The sequence below is a fragment of the Microcebus murinus genome, chromosome 16 (genome assembly GCF_040939455.1).
Source record: "Microcebus murinus isolate Inina chromosome 16, M.murinus_Inina_mat1.0, whole genome shotgun sequence".
NCBI classification, from domain to species: domain Eukaryota; kingdom Metazoa; phylum Chordata; class Mammalia; order Primates; family Cheirogaleidae; genus Microcebus; species Microcebus murinus.
In genome coordinates, this window is record NC_134119.1 from 17,708 (window position 1) to 37,186 (window position 19,479).

At 43.8% G+C, this 19,479-nt stretch overlaps 1 long non-coding RNA gene across 1 annotated transcript; it reads right to left on the minus strand.

Annotated features, from left to right (window-relative positions):
- Positions 1-2,829: 2,829 nt before the first annotated feature.
- On the minus strand, positions 2,830-17,350 carry LOC105875779 (uncharacterized). Its single transcript, XR_012923650.1, has 2 exons — positions 16,970-17,350; positions 2,830-3,148 (listed from the first exon to the last, which is right to left on the minus strand). It is a non-coding gene; the product is annotated as an uncharacterized LOC105875779 (long non-coding RNA).
- Between the last annotated feature and the right edge of the window lie 2,129 nt (positions 17,351-19,479).

Consider the following 19,479-nt stretch of genomic DNA (forward strand, 5'->3'; position numbering starts at 1 on the left):
TAAAATAATATAAGGCCAGGCGCAGTGGCTCACGCCTGTAATTCTAGCACTCTGGGAGGCCCAGGCAGGCGGATTGCTTGAGGTCAGGAGTTCGAAACCAGCCTGAGCAAGAGCGAGACCCCATTTCTACTATAAATAAAAAGAAATTAATTGGCCAACTAACATATATAGAAAAAATTAGCCAGGCATGGTGGTGCATGCCTGTAGTCCCAGCTACTTGGGAGGCTGAGGCAGTAGGATTGCTTGAGCCAGGAGTTTGAGGTTGATGTGAGCTAGGCTGGCGCCACAGCACTCACTCTAGCCTGGGAACAAAGGGAGACTCTGTCTCAAAAAAATAAAATAAAATAATATGAAAAAATGCTTTATAATGTCATGTACACACACACCTCTCACAATTGAAAAAAACAAAGTACCAAAAAAAAAAAAATAAAAAAAACAAAAAAACAAAGTACCAAAATATTAATGCTGGTTATCCCCGAGAGACAGAATTATGAGTGATTTTGAAAATATTTAATCAGTGTCTTTAAAATTTTCAATAAGAGAATGCTTACTCCATTAATCAGAAAAGAATCGACAAATATCTAAAATAACTGAGCTTCTATTTTGAGAATTAGAATCTTCAAATAAGCTTTCAAAAGATAACTGGCCAGGCGTGGTGGCTCACGCCTGTAATCCTAGCACTCTGGGAGGCCAAGGTGGGTGGATCGCTCAAGGTCAGGAGTTTGAAACCAGCCTGGGCAAGAGTGAGACCCCATTTCTATGAAAAATAGAAAGACATTAATTGGCCAACTAAAATATATATATATAATTTTTTTTTTAAATTAGCCAGGCACGGTGGCACATGCCTGTAGTCCCAGCTACTCAGGAGGCTAAGGCAGGAGGATTGCTTGAGCCCAGGAGTCAGAGGTTGCTGTGAGCTAGGCTGATGCCACAGCACTCTAGCCCGGGCAACAGAGTGAGACTCTGTCTCAAAAAAGAAAAAAAAAAGATAACTATGGGAAACAAGTATCTTTTCCATCCTACTCTACTTTTTCCTTCTAACTCTTCCATTTCTACTTTCTTCACATCAGCCCTGCCATAACACCTTAACTAGAGATACCAGTAAACTGAAGTGTAATTATTCAATATTTTACAGTTTTAAAACTATTCAAATAGTTTATCTTAGATCATAGGAAAAGGAGGTACAATAGCTTAATGGTTAAGAAAGCCTAAGGGCTTCAAAATCAGATTGATCTAGGTTTGAATTTTAATTTGCCACTTATGGGACCTCACACAGGTTTCACTTTCCTTAGCTGTGAGGATAAAATGAGAAGATGCATGTAAAGCTAAGATAGTAGTAGGTACTTTGTTTTGTGCTGCTATAACAGAATACCTGAGACTGGGTAATGTATAAGGAACAGAGATTTATTTCTTACCGTTCTAAAGACTGGGTGGGAAGTCTGAGATCAAGGGGCTAGCATCTGGCAATGACCTTCATCACCCCATGGCAGAAGGCAGAAGGGCAAGAGAGGGTGAGGAAGAGAGCAGGAGACCCTACAGCTTCAAGCCTTCGCAAGGTCATGAATCCATGCATGAGGGTGGGGCCCTCATGACCCACACTTTGCAACACTGTTGCACGGGGGATTAAGTTTCCAACAGGTGCTTTTCAGGGGACACGTTCAAACCACTGCAGCACTCAAGAGAAGGTACTTGCCGTTAACTATTTTGTAGTAATGTTATTGCTGTTTTTGGTAAACAGCCCCCAAATTTTAATTTTCCTATGGGAAAAAAGCTTAGTGGGGTACAGTGGCTATTCATAGTCATTTGAACTTCCCAGACTACAATTTCAAAAACAATTTGAGAGACCTACATGAAGCTGTCAAAAATTTTCTTTACAAAGTGGATGTTATTAAAACCCTACTATAATTTACTGTCACTATTTTTCATAAAAAACATTTGAATGCTCCCTAAAAAAGAAGATACTCTCAGAGTAAAGGAATCCTTCCCAAGAAAGGACAGTTGGGGCCGGGCATGGTGGCTCTCGCCTGTAATCCTAGCACTCTGGGAGGCAGAGGCAGGTGGATTGCTCGAGGTCAGGAGTTCAAAACCAGCCTGGGCAAGAGTGAGACCCCATCTCTACTATAAATAGAAAGAAATTAATTGGCCAACTAATATATATAGAAAAAATTAGCCAGGAATGGTGGCACATGCCTGTAGTCCCAGCTACTTGGGAGGTTGAGGCAGGAGGATCGCTTGAGCCCAGGAGTTTGAGGTTGCTGTGAGCTAGGCTAACGCCATGGCACTCACTCTAAAAAAAAAAAAAAAAAAAAAAAAAGAAAGAAAGAAAGAAAAAAAGAAAGGACAGTTGGAAACTAAGAACATGCTAAAATTATCCTTCTTTTTTTCATTTTGTAGCATATCCTGAGAAATTCAGGATCAAATGAGGTCAAGTATATGAAAACACTACATACACAGTGCCTTGTATATTGCAAAGCATCATAAAAATAAAAGGTATTATTATCACAAAAAGTACATTACATATTGATTCCCAAGAGAAAGAGAGATTACCCACAGATGTTTTAATGGCTTAGTAATTTTCTATATTCATGCTATCACAAATGGTGATACACACAATTCTTTTGAATACACATTTTCCACATTTTTTAAAAGAAAATAGTCATATTTATGATGTAGCTCACAACTCTGCCATTCTCTGCCTTATGGGAACTGAGGATGTAACTATTCCCTCAGATGGTTATGGCTCCCAAGAAAGGTTATTAAGCTAGAAGTTGCTGCTATAATTACCAGTATGTAGGCTCTGGTTACTAAGGAAGAAAATGCAACAGGATCTAAAGGGCAGGTTCAGACACAGGGAAAATTTTATTTTCTTATTTGTGAAATTGTATAAGATTTTTCAGTGTTGAAATTCACTTTCAAGTATGATGGTCAAGAAATAACAAGACATCAAGACACCAAATGTAGAAATTATGCAGTTTTATAATTTTCTCTGTTGCTTCTTAATCCACTAAAAAATAATTTCACAATTCACAACACATTTAGGCAGCTTCTTTGCTACTTTCTTCAGTTTTTACTTCTTTAGGGCAACAATGGATCAATCTTTAGTAACAAACCTTCACTTGTTGAATTACGAAGGAAAGCACAAAGGGACCTGAAAACAAAGACAAGAATCAATTTTGATTTTATTCCAGAGATACCTAATGAGCAAATATAGTAGGTCCTCAATTAATGCCGATAGGTTCTTGGAAACTGTGACTTTAAGCAAAATGACTTACAATGAAACCAATTTTACCATAGGCTAATTGATAGAAAAAAGAGTTAAGTTTCTACAGCATATTTCTAGGTCACAAAAAATATCATCAAACTTCTAAATAAAGATCCAAAACACTTCTACTATTAAACATTGAAACAAATGTGACCTATAAATACATTTAAGAAAGATTAATAAAAACAAGTAAAATAATTATTTACCAAACTTTGGGTGAATCAGTGAGTGACAGGAGTCATAGGTGGTGGTGAGTTAAATCACGGAATAAATGCAAATTGAAAACTGTACAGACCACCACCACGAAGTTCAAAAACTAACAAATATGGTAGACCCACTGAGTAGCTTTTATACGGCACCATTTACTGTCCTGCATTTGTATGATTATCATATACTTTACAGATTTTTATTTTACAATAATTTGCATTCATTCATTATTTCAATCCACTTATTTCAATTCAGCATCTGGATGGCCAGGCCTCTCTTGGCAGGGTGCAAGGTGGAAACTAATCCTGGGCAGGACACCGTACCACCACAGGGTACCGCTCACCCCCACACTCACTCATACGGGGACAATGTAGACGTGCCAGTTAACCCAAAGTGCCCTTTCTGGGATGTGGGAGGAAACTGAAGTGCCCAGACAAAAACCTACACAGACATGAGGAGAACATACAAACTCCACACAGACAGTGGTCCAGGACGGGAATCAATTTTTTTTCTCATCAATGTTATAATGAAATGATATTATTTGAGGACCTGCTCTAAATATATACAACAGAAAACCATATAGGACTCATATCATATTTTCACTTGGAAAGTACTATATTACTGAACTAATATTTTGAATTATAAGAAAGGGAAGATAGTTTTATTTCTAGAGTAGAAGACAAACTAGCTATACTCTAGAATATTGGAGATTCATCTCTGAAACTACACATACTCAATAATCACTTCTCTCTTCCAAAAAACAATCACCCAAAGTTTATTTTATTGCAAAGTGAATAGTGAAGGGAGCAGGTGGCGATATTTACATTTGATGGAAATATTCTAAATATTTGTTTAAAACAGTACAGAGCTCCCTTTGAGTTACCAGTTGGCAATAATTTAAAATCTTTTCATGAGAACAATGTTAAGGGGCTTCATTTAAAATGGAAAAAAGATAATCACAACATTGCTGAGAGGATTTACTATCCATCATTCTACCCTTGCTACAGTCTCAGAGGATCTATACCAAAATCAAAGTTCTCCATGGAATACAAGAATTCATACACATAAAATCACTAAGGCTGGGCACGGTGGCTCACGCCTGTAATCCTAGCACTCTGGGAGGCCAAGGCAGGTGGATTGCTCAAGGTCAGGAGTTCGAGACCAGCCTGATCAAGAGCGAGACCCTGTCTCTACTATAAATAGAAAAAAATTAATTGGCTAATTAAAAATATATATATATATATTTAAAAATTAGCCAGGCATGGTGGCACATGCCTGTAGTCCCAGCTACCTGGGAGGCTGAGGCAGGAGGATCGCTTGAGCCCAGGAGTTTGAGGTTGCTGTGAGCTAAGCTGACACCACGGCACTCTAGCCCAGGCAACAGAAGTGAGACTGTGTCTCAAAAAAAAAAAAAAAAAAAAAAAAAAAAATCACTAAGTATCATGCCCATATTTAGGACAATAGAGTTAACAAGATGAGGTATTTATTCATCAGATTGTGGTTTTTTGTTTTGTTTTTGAGACAGAATCTCACTGTGTTGCCCAGGCTAGAGTGCCGTGGCATCAGCCTAGCTCACAGCAACCTCAAGCTCCTGGGCTCAAGCGATCCTCCTGCCTCAGCCTCCCAAGCAGCTGGGAATACAGGCACGTGCCACCATGCCTGGCTAAGTTTTGATATTTTTAGTTGTTTGGCTAATTTCTTTCTATTTATAGTAGAGACAGAGTCTCGCTCTTGCTCAGGCTGGTCTCGAACTCCTGAGCTCAAGCAATCCTCACACCTCGGCCTCCCAGAGTGCTAGGATTACAGGCGTGAGCCACCACGCCTGGCCTTAAGATTGCGTTTTAATTATAAACTTGGTTATAAAACTAAACCTGACAAATTCCTATCATAGTAAGCCTATAAATCAATTGAGTATAATTGAGCCTTGCTTGGCTTCAACCATCCACGAGTGAAATCTGTCTTTGGAAGAATCTGAATGGCACATGCAACAACAGAGCACTAGACTGGCCCATGTTCCAGCCTACCACTGCCTCCACATCTCGATCAAGTTTTGTGATGACTATTTTAAGGAGAGAATATCATTCATAGATTCTCAATAGCATAGCATGTGACTTGGTACAGCAGGAAAAAAAATCAGGAATGAGGTTGATCTCGAAGGGGGATATGGAACTATGTTAAACACAGTACTTGTGTGCATGCATATGTATGTATTTTAATGTATAAGAGTCACAATACTATCTATGTCTAGGTAAAGTGATTGTCCTCTGCAGGGTAAAAAAGTTATTCCTTATTTTGAAGCATCCATGATTTAAAAAAAAAAAAAAAAGACTGCTTTACTGAATCCTACTTTCTGCTTAGCAACCCAAATAATTCCCTAAGCAGACTAGATGGAAGACTTGTTTTTAGCAAAGGTGTCAGGGTAGTGGCTTGGTGGAAACAGGTGAGCTCTATGTCTCTATCTCTGCTTTAACTCTCAGATTTTCCCTTTTCCGTGCAACTCCTAATACCTTTGTCTTCAAGAACTTTCTTACCATTGTGAGAAAAATAAAAGTCAGTGGTTCTTAACCATTTTGTCCCCTTGAGATGCATATATTTCATCTCAGAGCAAAATGTAATCATGAGCATGTCCAAGGCAGTGAGTCTTAAACTTTTTTAGGTCATTGAATCTTGCTCCAGAAAAAAGCACACAATCACATAAAAAATTTAGCTGACACTACCAGAATCTTCATGGATTCTCTGATTTAAAAGAAAGGGGAAGAGGGAAGAAAGACTACTGAGGAAAGCATCTGAGTTAAAAGTGATCCCTGCATCATACTTTGAGAACCATTAGTACAGAGGTAAGTCTATTCACATATTTTAGAGGACTAAGGATTACAGTGTGAAAAAACCATTTTTACATTATAGAGAGGACAGAATTAAAAATAAAGCAAAGTACATATATATGATTTTTAAACAATTACATGCTCCTTCTAAAGTGGTCAGCTCTGTCACTGCAAATGCTGCGCCTAATCACCTCACTGGAAACGGCAGAGAGGACTGCTGCTTTGGACGAGCACTCGTCAGACCACCTGACCTCCAAAACCCCTTCCAAATACAATGTTCTAACAGTGTGTAAAGTGTGGGGCCTGGCAGACAGTTTCTGCAGATGAGCCAATACTCTTAACCTCCATGACTCTTAACAGTCTAAAACCAAGGAAGGTAATCTGTGTGTCTCCTACACGACATAAAGCAGTAATAGTAAGAATTGAGTGTGCAGCTCTGTTTACTGGGTAGTTACCCTGGGCCAAGCTCTGTTCCAAGAGTTTACACTGATGTTCTCATTCATTTCTCCCGTGGACCCTATGAAGTAGGTATTATTATTATCCCTTATTTACACACAGAAACTGATATTTAGAAAACTTGTAACTTCTCAAAGAGCACAGACATGGCCAGGAGTAGCCCAGCAGATATCTGCTTGAGTATTTAGGGCATGCAAATGTGGATGTGAACCCCACTTCCACCACTTAATAGCTTGTGACCCTGGACACAGCTATTACATGTTGATGATCCTTATGGAAAATGAAGGATCGGCTGTCTGAAAAACAAAAATGAGTTTGTTGCAAACTAGGGGGAAAAAAAGGGAAAATAAGAGAAATACGAAAAGGAAAAGAATATGCATTTAAGAGGAAAAAATATGAATTTTTCTCTCTGCCTAATGACTCCATTATTACCTTCCTAATTTTTAGATGTTAACGACATACAATTTAGCCCCCAACTCTTTGTCAAGCAACACACTGGGAACCAGGAATACAAAGGTAAGACACAAATCTTGTCTTCACAAGAAGGCTTACAATCTAGTCACTAAAATACAATGTGACCAACGCCACCCTAACTATAACAACAAAGTGCTGCAAGGCCACAGAAGTGATTGACTTTGATAGGCGACACTTTGCAAGGTGATGTCTAAGCTGAGTCTTAAAGAATGAAAGGTTTTGTCTTCTAGACATAGGCCTAGGCAAAGAATTTATGACTAAAACCTAAAGGCAAAGACAGCAACAACAAAAATAAACAAATGGGACTTAATTAGATTAAAAAGCTTCTACACAGCAAAAAAAATAATCAACAGAGTTCACAGGCAACTTACAGAATGGGAGAAAACATTTGCAAAGTATACATCTGACAAAAGACTAATATCCAGCATCTACCAAAGAACTCAAACAAATCAGAAAAAAAAGAAAGAAAAAAAGAAAAAAAAAAACTCCATCAAAAAGTGGGCAAAGGCTGGGCGCGGTAGCTCACACCTGTAATCCTAGCACTCTGGGAGGCCGAGGCGGGTGGATTGCTCGAGCTCAGGAGTTCGAAACCAGCCTGAGCAAGAGTGAGACCTTGTCTTTACTATAAATAGAAAGAAATTAATTGGCCAACTAATATATATAAAAAAAATTAGCCAGGCATGGTGGTGCATGCCTGTAGTCCCAGCTACTAGGGAGGCTGAGGCAGAAGGATTGCTTGAGACCAGGAGTTTGAGGTTGCTGTGAGCTAGGCTGATGCCACGACACTCACTCTAGCCTGGGCAACAAAGTAAGACTCTGTCTCAAAAAAAAAAAAAAAAAAAAAGTGGGCAAAAGATATGAACAAGTTTTTCAAATGAAGATAGACAAATGGCCAACAAACATTTAAAAAGGTTCAACATCACTAATCATCAGGGAAATACAAATTAAAACCACAAGGTACCACCTTACCCCTGTCAGAATGGCTATTAAGTCCACAAACAACAGATACTGGCATGGATGCAGAGAAAAAGGTACACTTATACACTATTGGTAGGACTGCAAACTAGTACAACCCCTAGGGAAAACAGTAAGAAGATTCCTCTAAGAGCTAAAAGTAGACCTACCATTTCATCCAGCAATCCCGCTATTAGGTATCTACCCAAAGGAAATCATTCTATCACAAAGATACCTACACTTGAATGTTTATCACAGCACAATTTACACTTGCAAAGATATAGAATCAACCTAAGTACCCATGATTCACAGGTGGATAAAGTAAACGTGTTGTGTATACACACACACACACATACACACACATCATGGAGTATTTACTCAACCATAAAAAATGATGAAATAATATATTTTGCAGCAATGTGGATGGAGACCATCATCCTAAGTGAAGTATCTCAGGAATGGAAACAACACATGTTCTCACTAAAAAGTGGGAGCTAAACAATGGGTATACACAGGCACAAAGAGACGTAAAGGACACTGGAAACTAAGAAGGGGGGAAGTTTGGAAGGCTATGATAGGGATAAAAACTAACCCATCGGGTACAGTGAATGCTGTCCTGGCACACTGAAAGCCCTGACTTTAGCATTATACAGTGTATCCATGTAACAAAAACATTAGTAACCCCTAAATATTGTGAAATGAATTTTATATAAAAGGATGAAGAGTTTTGAAGGACAAAGAGGATCTTCTAGGCAAAGGGACCAGCATGAGGTAATGTGAGAACACGGCAGATCAGGGAAATGCTAGGCAGCTTATTGTACACATAGGCCGAGGGTTCAAACCCAGATGCCTACAGTGGCCAAAGCGGGGAGCAGGACGACTGAAGAGGGCTGGGTTTAAGTGCATGTGCACATGCCACGTGCACGACACAGGCTGTGAAGAAGTGGACACCAGCTGCCCTGGGTGGAGGAGGCAGCAGTCACTCAGGGCCAACAGACGATTACAATGAGGGCAGTGGCCAGTGTCAACAGAAGAACTCCTGATTTGTCAAGAACAAAAATCTGATATGTGATATCATTCGGTTTTTAAATGTTGATTCAATAAAACAAAACAAAAGCACTACTTGGGCACAACAAAATAAGTCTGCGGGCCAAATTCGGCCCATAAGCTGCCATTTTGTAACTCTGGTCTTCAGGATAAAACCTGAAAATAGCAGGAAATATTGAATTTGCACCTGAAATAGTGATTTGAAACTAGACTGCAAAGGGATTTAAACGTAAAGATTTTAGGACATGTTCTGTGGGCAGTGAAAAGCCACTTACTGTTTCCAAGCAGCTAAACAGGAAGAGCCTGAAACAAGAGTTGGCGTATATTCTTTGTAAATAGTGAGATAGTAAATATTTTAGGGTTCACAGGCCAAATGGTCTCTGTCACAACTACTCAACTTCTGCTGCTGTAACACAAAAGAAGCCATAGACAATAAATAAATGAATAAGAGCAGTTGTGTTCCAACAAAACTTTATTTACAAAAACAGGTGGAAAGCTGTATTTGCCCATAGTCCGAAGTTTGCTGACCTCTGGTAAAGAAGACAGAATGAAGGATGTTTAAGGAAGTGAATGGGCAAAAGCAACCATTAATTTTTGCTAGAGCAGAAAGCTTTGTTTCTTATTGATAGACTTCCTGTTTCCTACTATGCATCAACTATGTAGTTGAGGCCAAAAAATATGTTTTGTCAGGCTAAACATTGTGTTACCATTTAAAATAACAGGAGGCCGGGCACCACCCTCACTGTATCCTAGAATCAGCTTACCCACCTAGGGGCCTCAGTTTCCTCGCCCACAAACTAGAGATGCTGTACTTAACCTTACAGGGCTGAGAGAGAATAAATATAGCATAGATCAAAAGAACCCACCTAAAATGCCAGTAGGTACCCAGTAAGTGTCTTATGCTATCTGGCTCCAAGAACAGAGACCTCATGTTATATGTCAAAGGTCAATCCAGCAGAGTTCTAACAGCACATCCAGAACCAAATGAGGAGACATTGGGAATTAAAGCACCCCTAAACGCCACACCAACACATCAGGACCCACATGTGACCTCGCTTTCCCCCAACACCTTCGTGAAGACAAAGAATGTCCCCCAACTTTTAGATGGACTGGAGGAAACACAATGAAAATGCCACCTAGTTCAGAGGGCCCACACCAGGATCCCACAGAAGTCATCAGGTGAAGGCCCAAGTAGCAGATCTGGTGACACTGACATTTGGAGACCAATGACAATGAACACAGGTCTTGGAGAACCAAACAGGACTTTTATGATAATAAACAGGCTCTCAAACCAAAACAGCTTTCTAAAGGTTTAGCACCGGGCCCTTAAGCCTCATGCTTCTGTCCCCAGGCCCCTTGCTAAGCTTCTGTCTCAGACCCTTCCATAATTGCTCTCTCCCCTCCCTACTGGCAGACCAGAACTCCCTTCTTAACATGCCATGAAAAGAACCGATATACATAAGTAATCTGTCACCAAAGCTGTTGGGTTTATGGACTACGGAAGATTAAGCCCTAGCATGTTATGCTTTAGAGATTTACAAGTTGAAGCAATTAAGCTTTTAGAGTTGGGCAAAGAACATTCTAGCGCAGCACTGTCCAACAAAACTCTCTGTGATGATGAAAATGCTCTTGACCAGTACTGCCCAGGACAGCAGCCACTAGCCACACAAGGCTACTGAGAACTTGAAATGTGGATAATATCACGGAGGCACTGATTTTTAAATTTTAATGCTTTAAAGGTTTAAATTTAGCCACACATGGCTAGTAGCTACCCAATAAATAGGGCAGCTCTAAACCCTTCTCCCTACCCAAGGATTTAGGCAAATAGAGTTACCTTTCAAAATAAAAATATTTAGAAAAGTAGTGCCTTAAAACTAAGAGAACTTGAGAAGAACAGAAAACAGTAGTTTTTTGTCTTTGGTTTTTTTTGTTTTTTTTTTTTTTTTTGAGACAGAGTCTCACTTTGTTGTCCAGGCTAGAGTGAGTGCCATGGCGTCATCCTAGTTCACAGCAACCTCAAACTCCTGGGCTCAAGCGATCCTCCTGCCTCAGCCTCCCGAGTAGCTGGGACTACAGGCATGTGCCACCATGCCCGGCTAATTTTTTTCTATATCTATTAGTTGGTCAATTAATTTCTTTCTATTTATAATAGAGACGGGATCTCGCTCTTGCTCAGGGTAGTTTCGAACTCCTGACCTCAAGCAATCTGCCCACCTCGGCTTCCCAGAGAGCTAGGATTACAGGCGTGAGCCACCGCGCCCGGCCTAGTTTTGTGTCTTTGATTTGTACCACTCACTCAGCTATGCTTCTCAGCCCAAACACCAGGGCTCCAGGAGCACAAACTTCATGTCTTTAATGTTGACTGACCCTCTTTTACTGGTTGAAGATCCAGGAAGGCTGAGAATGGGCCTACCTAGAACCACAGCTGGGTTTCAGCTCTGAGAGCTGCACCCAATCCAGGGCTCTTGTCAACTAAGCCTAACAGTGAAACCAGCCTGGTCAGCCCTGAGCTATGCATACATTTACTTTCAGAACTTGCCTTGGGGCCCTGCTTTGATCCCAAGGACAAGTGGGCCTCAGTGACACATGGCTAAGTGAACACAGCCAGCCAGCATTATGGAATAGGGAACAGAATGTTTACTACCAACTGCTGCAAACTATCAATCCAAGTCACAGATACGTCCAGGTGGCAAGCAACTGCACAGAATGATGGCAGGGCTGCATCATTTAGCAGGAGAAAAAGTTAAGAAAAAGGACACCTTAAAAGCTACTTATTGCTGGAAAGCCAGTCCTCAGAATGCTGAATAACACTCACTGCAACAATTTGCTTACAAAGCAGCAGAAAGATTAGGAGGAAAGCCCATGGATTTAAGAATATCCCTTGGTTCTTCTCACAAAAGCCCTCCAGAGGACCTAGTTCAAGTTCAAACCCACCCTTGTTAGTTTCTCTACCCCTCAATTTGTATTTTTGTGACAGCCATTGAAACAACTGGGAATGGCCTCCAGCTTCACCTGCACTGTACTCAGAGGTGTGAGGACTAAAGGGTTACGGAGCTGTTTGCTTGTAGCTCACCTAGCACAGTAACTGTCGATGCAGAAGCAGCCTCCAAATTTTAGTTCCCATGTCCTCACCAGCTGCTTCTGCCGCCAGACCCTGCCCTACTCCAAACATACTCATTGATCATGTTTTCCATCACCCAAGTTTAAAATTAGGTGCCAGGGTCAGCAGGTTCCTTCAGTGGGATGTCACATACAATGGGTTCTTGATGGGAAATGATCATAACAATGAAATACCAGGAAGGGTTGTGGAAGAAACAAAACCTGCCCTAGGAAGCAAGGTTTAGAACTAAACCATACCCCACTACAGGGATAAGCAACTCTCAATCAGTATGAGATGATTTCAGTAGGACAAGAGGCCCCTAGGACTCACCACTTTTCCATAGTTGAGGAAAACTCAGAATGACAAGTTGAAAGTATTAACTCACATCCAAAACAAATGACTTCCCCAAAATAAGAAAACAGACCAAGTTACAGGGAAGCTTGATTATTCTAGACTCACAGACAAGATTAGGAAGGAGAACCCTAGGGGAAAACAAGATAGCTCTCCAGGTTCTCGGGCTATGAGCTGCTGGCTCTTCAAAGCCCTGAAATGCTCTAGTAAGAGCAAGTCATGTTGCAAGCTAGAACCAGGAGGCTAGCAGTAAAGTGCAGGGAAACCAATTTGTTTCCCTTTTCCTTCCAACCAAGTTTCTAGGCTAGAACATGGAGAGGAGGCATGCCTTTGTTAATGGAAAAAAGCCAAACTCTGCAAAATAATTTTAAATAGATTTATTCTGAGCCAAATTTGAGGACCATGACCTGGAGCCACTGCCAAGAGGCCTTGGGCAAGTGGACTCGCAGTGGCTGGGTTACAGTTCAGTTTTATACATTTTTAGAGAGACAGGGGTTACAGAGAAAGTCACAAATCAATACATGAGAGGCATACATTGGTTTGGCCCAAAAAGGTAGGACATCTCCAAGCAGGGGCTTACAGGTTATAGGTGGGTTTAAAGATTCTTTAGATTATAATTGGCTAAAGATATGAAGCTTTGTCTAAAGACTTGGAATGTTTTAACATAAACTGTTTACCAGAGATAAGCCACCATTTGTTGCATAAATTGAGGACCTGCAGGTTTGTCTTGCATACCCTTAGGCCTGTTAATGGGTTATAAAGGAAGTCTCCCAGAAGGGAACCGGGCATGATAAGGTTTGTCTGACCTCCCTCCTCTTGGCAGGCAACTTTGCCCTAGAATATTCCTTTGGCCACGAGGGGGTCCATTTAGTCAGCCGGTGGGGGGAGAGTGAGCATTTTAGTTCACACCGTTAATTTAAATCACTAAAGTGATTTCACAGAAAGACTCAGGACTTCTTTGGAGTGGAGGGTTGGGGGGGGGGGGAAGCAATGCTTAAGCACCTATCATGAACCAGCCACAGTACAGTCTCACAACTATGATCTCAATTTGTCTTCAGGATGGGGAAGGATACTATGGTGGCTAAAACTAGCCTTTCCCAAAAACCATGGCTATACATCCATAGCCCAAGAATAATTTGGGTTACCAGGTAGCAAGACAAATTGCTTTAAAACATTAATGCTCACCAACTGGAGACACATCGACTTCAGCACCTGAGCAGGCCGTGTACAACAGACATCTAGCTCCACTGTCACCCTGCAGTGGCCAGGTGAGAATGCATTTCCTAGAAACATCTGGAAGGTGGGAGAGAGACTCCTACAAAGGATCCCACCTGGACACAAATCCCTTAGACCAGTCTCACAGGCCAGAATCAGTTCCTACAAGTTCTGGGCCATCACTTAAAACATCCATGACAATGGAGCCTATTTAATCCAGTAATGGACTGGATCTTTAGTGATTTGCATACCTGTAGGATCCAGAGAACTTCCTATAACCTAGAGCCATGTTTCATAGAGAATACACCCAAGAATTATTACCCAGAACCTACAAAACATGTTAGAGGTGAAAGAGGAAAGTTTCAACACAAATCAAAAAAGGCTCCCAAAACAGAACTTCACTGGTTTCCAGTGCTCAGAAGAAGTCTTAAATAATCAGCAGGTTAACCACTTGAGTGCCAAGAACAGAGAAATCAGATAAATGATCCACCAGGCTGCCCTCTTCACTTCAAAGATGCTCTGTACCTTTAAGAGCAAAAGTGGATGGATGGTGCTAAGAGTCCAAGCTTTGCTTTCTAAATAAAGATTTTTAAAAAATAAAGGTACTAATTTGGGAAGGACTTAGCAGTTACATGAGCATGTAAGGTTATTGGTTGTCAGAATTAATAGCTTTTTGTGAACTGGTGTTCCTTGATCAGTAACTAACAGATATGGCTGTACCAGGTACAGCAGCCTAGATTTCACTATAGGAGATAAATCTAAACCCCAAATAGCCTGCACTTCAGTAGGTGAAAGATAGTTTAACCTCACTAAGTGACCGGCGTGTACACCCTACCCGGCTTGAGAGGCCTCCACTTCACACCTGGAGCGAAGTCCACGGGGTTTGCGTTAACCGCGACAGAGGGGCTGGAAGGTGCCCGCCACCCTGGACATCTCCGGGGTGAGGAGGATCCCGGAACACCCAGGGCTTCCCTACCGTCCGGAGTCGCTTCTGCACAGCCCACCACGATCAGCACCTTTCCTCGCCTACCCTTTCCAGGGAGGGGAAATGGAAGAACCTTAACCTCGGGCACTAAATAGTTGAACACTGAAAGCCGGCCTTGGAGGTGCCCAGCCCCCGGCCTCTCCAAGCACACTGTGGCTCGTAACCCCAAAACAAGCGTGGTCCCCTCAGATCGCAGACCGAGCCTGGCACGTGACCCTTGGCTCCCCCAGGTTGAGGTCAGCCGGCACATGGGGCTGGGCGCCTCCGCCTCTCCTGACAGGTGTCGTGGCTACGAATGCTAACCCGCTGGAAACGCCCATCCCTGGGACCTCCGCACCCGAACTCGGGTGAGACGGCCCCTCCGCCCGAACACGACCGGACAGGATCAGGACCGGTCTCGCAGCCCGTCCTCCCCGTTCCGTGAAGCCGAGCCTTCCCACTGGTTATCCGCACCGAACTCCAGGCGCTGGGCTACCGGCTCGGGGCCTCCGCCGCCCGGCCACGGTGGGGCGCCACCCGGGGCGAGCCCGAGGGCCCAGAAGTTGGGTGAAGCTCCGGAAGGGACCAATCAACCCAACCCCGCAGGGGCGGGAGGGATCCCCGCGGACTTGGGGGCCTCCTCGCCCTTCCGCGCACCTGGCCCTGCCCGGAGCCCGCCCCGCCGCCGCTATCCCTGCTCAGCCCGGGCACACACGACCTTCGGAAAGTAGACGCACGTGGGCTGGGCGACCTTGGGTGGGACGCGCTCAAGGAAGGTTAAGGGGCGGAGAGGCGTCCCGGGCGCCGTGTCCTCTCCCCCAGCGGACGGCGACGCGCTGGGGGCCGGCGCGGCCGCGAGCGCCGCCCAGAGCCAGGCACAGGCGGCCTGTCGGGAGCCCGCGGGCACACAAGCGGGCGAGGGAAAGGAAGAGGCCTGCCTGACAGGAGGTCGAGGCCGGCAGCGTCCGCACACGCTCGGCGTCCCATGCCTCTGGCTCCCGGGCACCCGGAGCGCGTCGCACGCTGCACCTGCACCCCAGGCTCCCCGTCACCCCGACCACACCGCCCTCGGGGCTCCCCGGCTGGCCGTCCCCAGGGCCCCAACGGCGTGGGGAGTCCGCGTGCCGCAGAGGCCGCCCCTGGCCCCCGCCTCTGCCCCGCGGCCCGGCAGCTCCCCCACGTGCTCGCCTATGAATTTTTTTGTCTCTTGAAAAATCATGTTATGAACTTTTCTACTATTAGATATTACGAACTGCTGTGATTTTAAGGATCTAGCTGGATAAAGCCTTAGAAAATGTGCTCTGGGTGTCCACTGGGTGCGTGCGTTGAGGGAACCTGAATAAAAGCCCTGAGACACGGAAACCCAGCTGTGTCCCTAGAAGTGGAGAGAGCAGACCGCAGGCAGGGTGGACCGCGCCGGAGAGGGCAGCAGCCGGGAGTGCTCAGTGTCTGGAGGCCACGGTCAGTCCTGTGCTGTTTTCCAGTAGGAGACCACTGGCAAAGTTTGTAACGAGGAGAGCGACGTGATGACATCTGACTCTTCAAAGCGGAGTTTGATAGAATCTGAGGGTATTTTGTAATATTAATTAAATAAAATAAAAAATAAAAAAAGAACAAAGCGGAGTTTGCCATCGTCAGGTTGAGGTCACCAGTGGGGCGGGGATCTGTGCTGCTGCCGGTGGGCTGCCCTGAGAGCACAGCGTAAACACAGGGTGCTCCGCTGGAGCGCAGGGGCTGCGTCTGCCCGGGGAGACACCGGGAGACCCGCCTTGGAGTCATGCTGCTCTTCAGATCTGCCGAGGCTGGGAAACTGAGGAACAGTCTCAGAAACAGTTCCAGAAAAGGAAAACTGGAACCAGAGGGAAAGTTGGGGAAGGCAGTGAGTGAAGGGGGCCTAGTGGATTGGACTGTCAGGGAGAGAGGTGTATTACCTGATTTGGGGGCTAATGGTGGTCACCTGGGAGAGTGTCGCTGCTGTGGGTAAAACACACGGGAGTACTTGGTGTGAAGTAGCAAATCCCACCCAGCAGTGACGCTGGGGAATCTCAGGCAGGACAGAGCACTCCGCTGCGATTGCACGTGCCCTGGAAGTAGGACATTATTGGAGGACCACTCACCCCGTCAGAAACGCAGAGACACCAAACTTCCTCACGGAGACTGAGCGAGACCCACGTCCAGCTCAGCACAGCGGTGCAACCAAGCGCTGGGCTGAGTCTGGTGCCACATTAGCGTGGAGAGGCCACCGCGTGGACGTCACACCCGTGGCCACCACGTCCTGGGCGCGGGGGACCTCGGTGTGGTGGAATCTGTGGGTTCCCCATTTCCACACGGAGCCCCTCCCGGGTCTCTGAGGACCCGCTGCCCCTCAGCAGGCGGCTGTGGACACGAAGGCCGGGCCCCCGGGGCTGGGACAGGAAGGTCGCACTCACCCCGGTGCCTCAGGTCTGCGGACACTACCGCCTCAGGCGCAGGGACGCGGCTAAGGGGCGGCGCCGCGTCTTCTCACGCAGTGACGCGACGGCGCCGCCCCATCTCCCCTCACGCACAGCGCGCCGGCCCCGCCTCCCCTCACGCAGGGCGCAGCGCCCAAGGGAATGATGGGCGGCCCGCCCCCTGCTGGCCGTCGCGAGCACTGCAGCCCTCAGCGCTCATGGGGCAAGACAGGCCCCCTGATTATCTCTACTTTCTGCTATTTCCTCTTTCATGCAGAACTTTAGGGTAGATGAAATAAAGTTTAAGACATAAACTTTGGACATTATCATTTCAAATATAGTACAGCCAAGGGTTAGATCTTTTCTCTCCAAGTCAAAGAGCAGGGAAGAGCTGTAACCACAATGTCCACAGCTGTGTGCAGTCAGGGTCCAAGTGGGCGACATGGCTCTGATGGAGAGTTGGGCGTAGGACAGGGGCTAAGGTTCCAAAGGAACTCAAAGGGAGGAAGAGCTGCCTGGTGCCCAGGCAGCAGCAGGGAACCAGAAAGCAGGGATTTCTGCAGACAGAACGAGGAGGCTCAATGAGTCCCAGAAAACATCACCTCTCACATGTGCTGGCCTCTGCTTTGATGACCAGCTGCCCTCATCCCTGTGTGAAGTCAGCCAGTAACCATCCCCAACTCCAACCTCATTAGCAATTACAGACAAGCAAATGTGAGTCTACAACAGTTAAAAAAAAAAAGGACAGCAAGAAATGAAAGACCAATATGATCAAACTGACAGCCACCTCCAGAGAAATAAGGTCCCATCCTCTTTTTGGCCCCACATCCTCCTCTGTTCAAGGGAGAAGCAGACTTCTCAGTCCCAATCATCCTATTTTCAGACAATAAAGCATATTTTTTAAAACTTCTAATTAGGATGTTCAGAAAGGTATAAGGTAGTGCATGCACAGAAAGTAATCTATGAAGAAAATTCAGAGATCAACAAAGACAGCTTGAAATTCTTTAAAAATATTTAAATGTCAGAATAAAAAATTGGAAGACAATGTAAGAAATATCCCAGAAAGCACATAAATAAAACAGCAAATAATAAAACATAAGATAAAATGTAAGCTCTTGGGGAGATGGGTCCAAGAGTTCCAACATCCAAGTAACACTTATGCTAGGAAAAGAGAACTAAAAACATGGAGGGAGGCACTTATCAAAGAAATTAAAAAGAGTATTATGAAAATTGGCCAGAGCTTAAAGGAGACCTTGCTCTTTACACTGAAAGACTTAACAGCAAGATGAATTCAAAAAGATCCATACTTGGGACCATTAGTGTGAAATTTCAGAACACAAAGACCAAACAAAAAACAAAAAACAAAAAGAACCTAAAAACCTAAAAGATCACCATAAAATCTCTAAGGAAAAATAGGTTATCTGTACAGGAATAAACATCAGAATGACATCTGACTAAACAACATGAAATGCTACAAAAACATATGATGACTTCAAATTTCTAAGAAAGTATTTTCAACTGGGAATTCTGTCCCTGCCATATTGTTAATCAAATGTGAGGGCAGATTAAAGAAATTTTTAGAACATATGAGAGCCAATTTCTCTCACAGGCACCCTTTTATGCAAAGTTAATTATAACATCATCTCCAATAAAATAAGGAAATCAAGAAAGGAAAAATAAGACTTGCAATTCAGAAAGGAGCAAACCCAGGGACCCAATCCCCTACCCCTACCCCCAATTCCTAACTATAACCCCCAACCCCTAAACCCTAACCTTGTAACCCTAAATCCTTGGATATGCCAATCCTAAGCAGATAAGCCAAAACACCACATGCTTTCCTAACGTAAATCAATATACTTTTAAAGTTTTTACCTGGGTGCTGTTGATTTATTAGATTCCAAATATCTAAAAAGGTTGATTTTGCCATTTCTCCCCCCCCACCTTAATTGCTGCTTCAGTACCAATTTTTGAACTCCCTACTTGTCCATTTTCTGTTACGTTAGCCTCTGTTTATGTTAACATCTCAAGTTCACACCCTTCAATCAACAGAGTTCACTAATTCTATACATTATGTTTTTCATGTAAGTCTCTGAAATCAGACATTTCATCTTCAATTCTGGCATACAGCTTCCATGTAGCAGACACTTAAGAATTTATATATGAACCAAATTAACTGAAGCAAATAAAGTACTTTT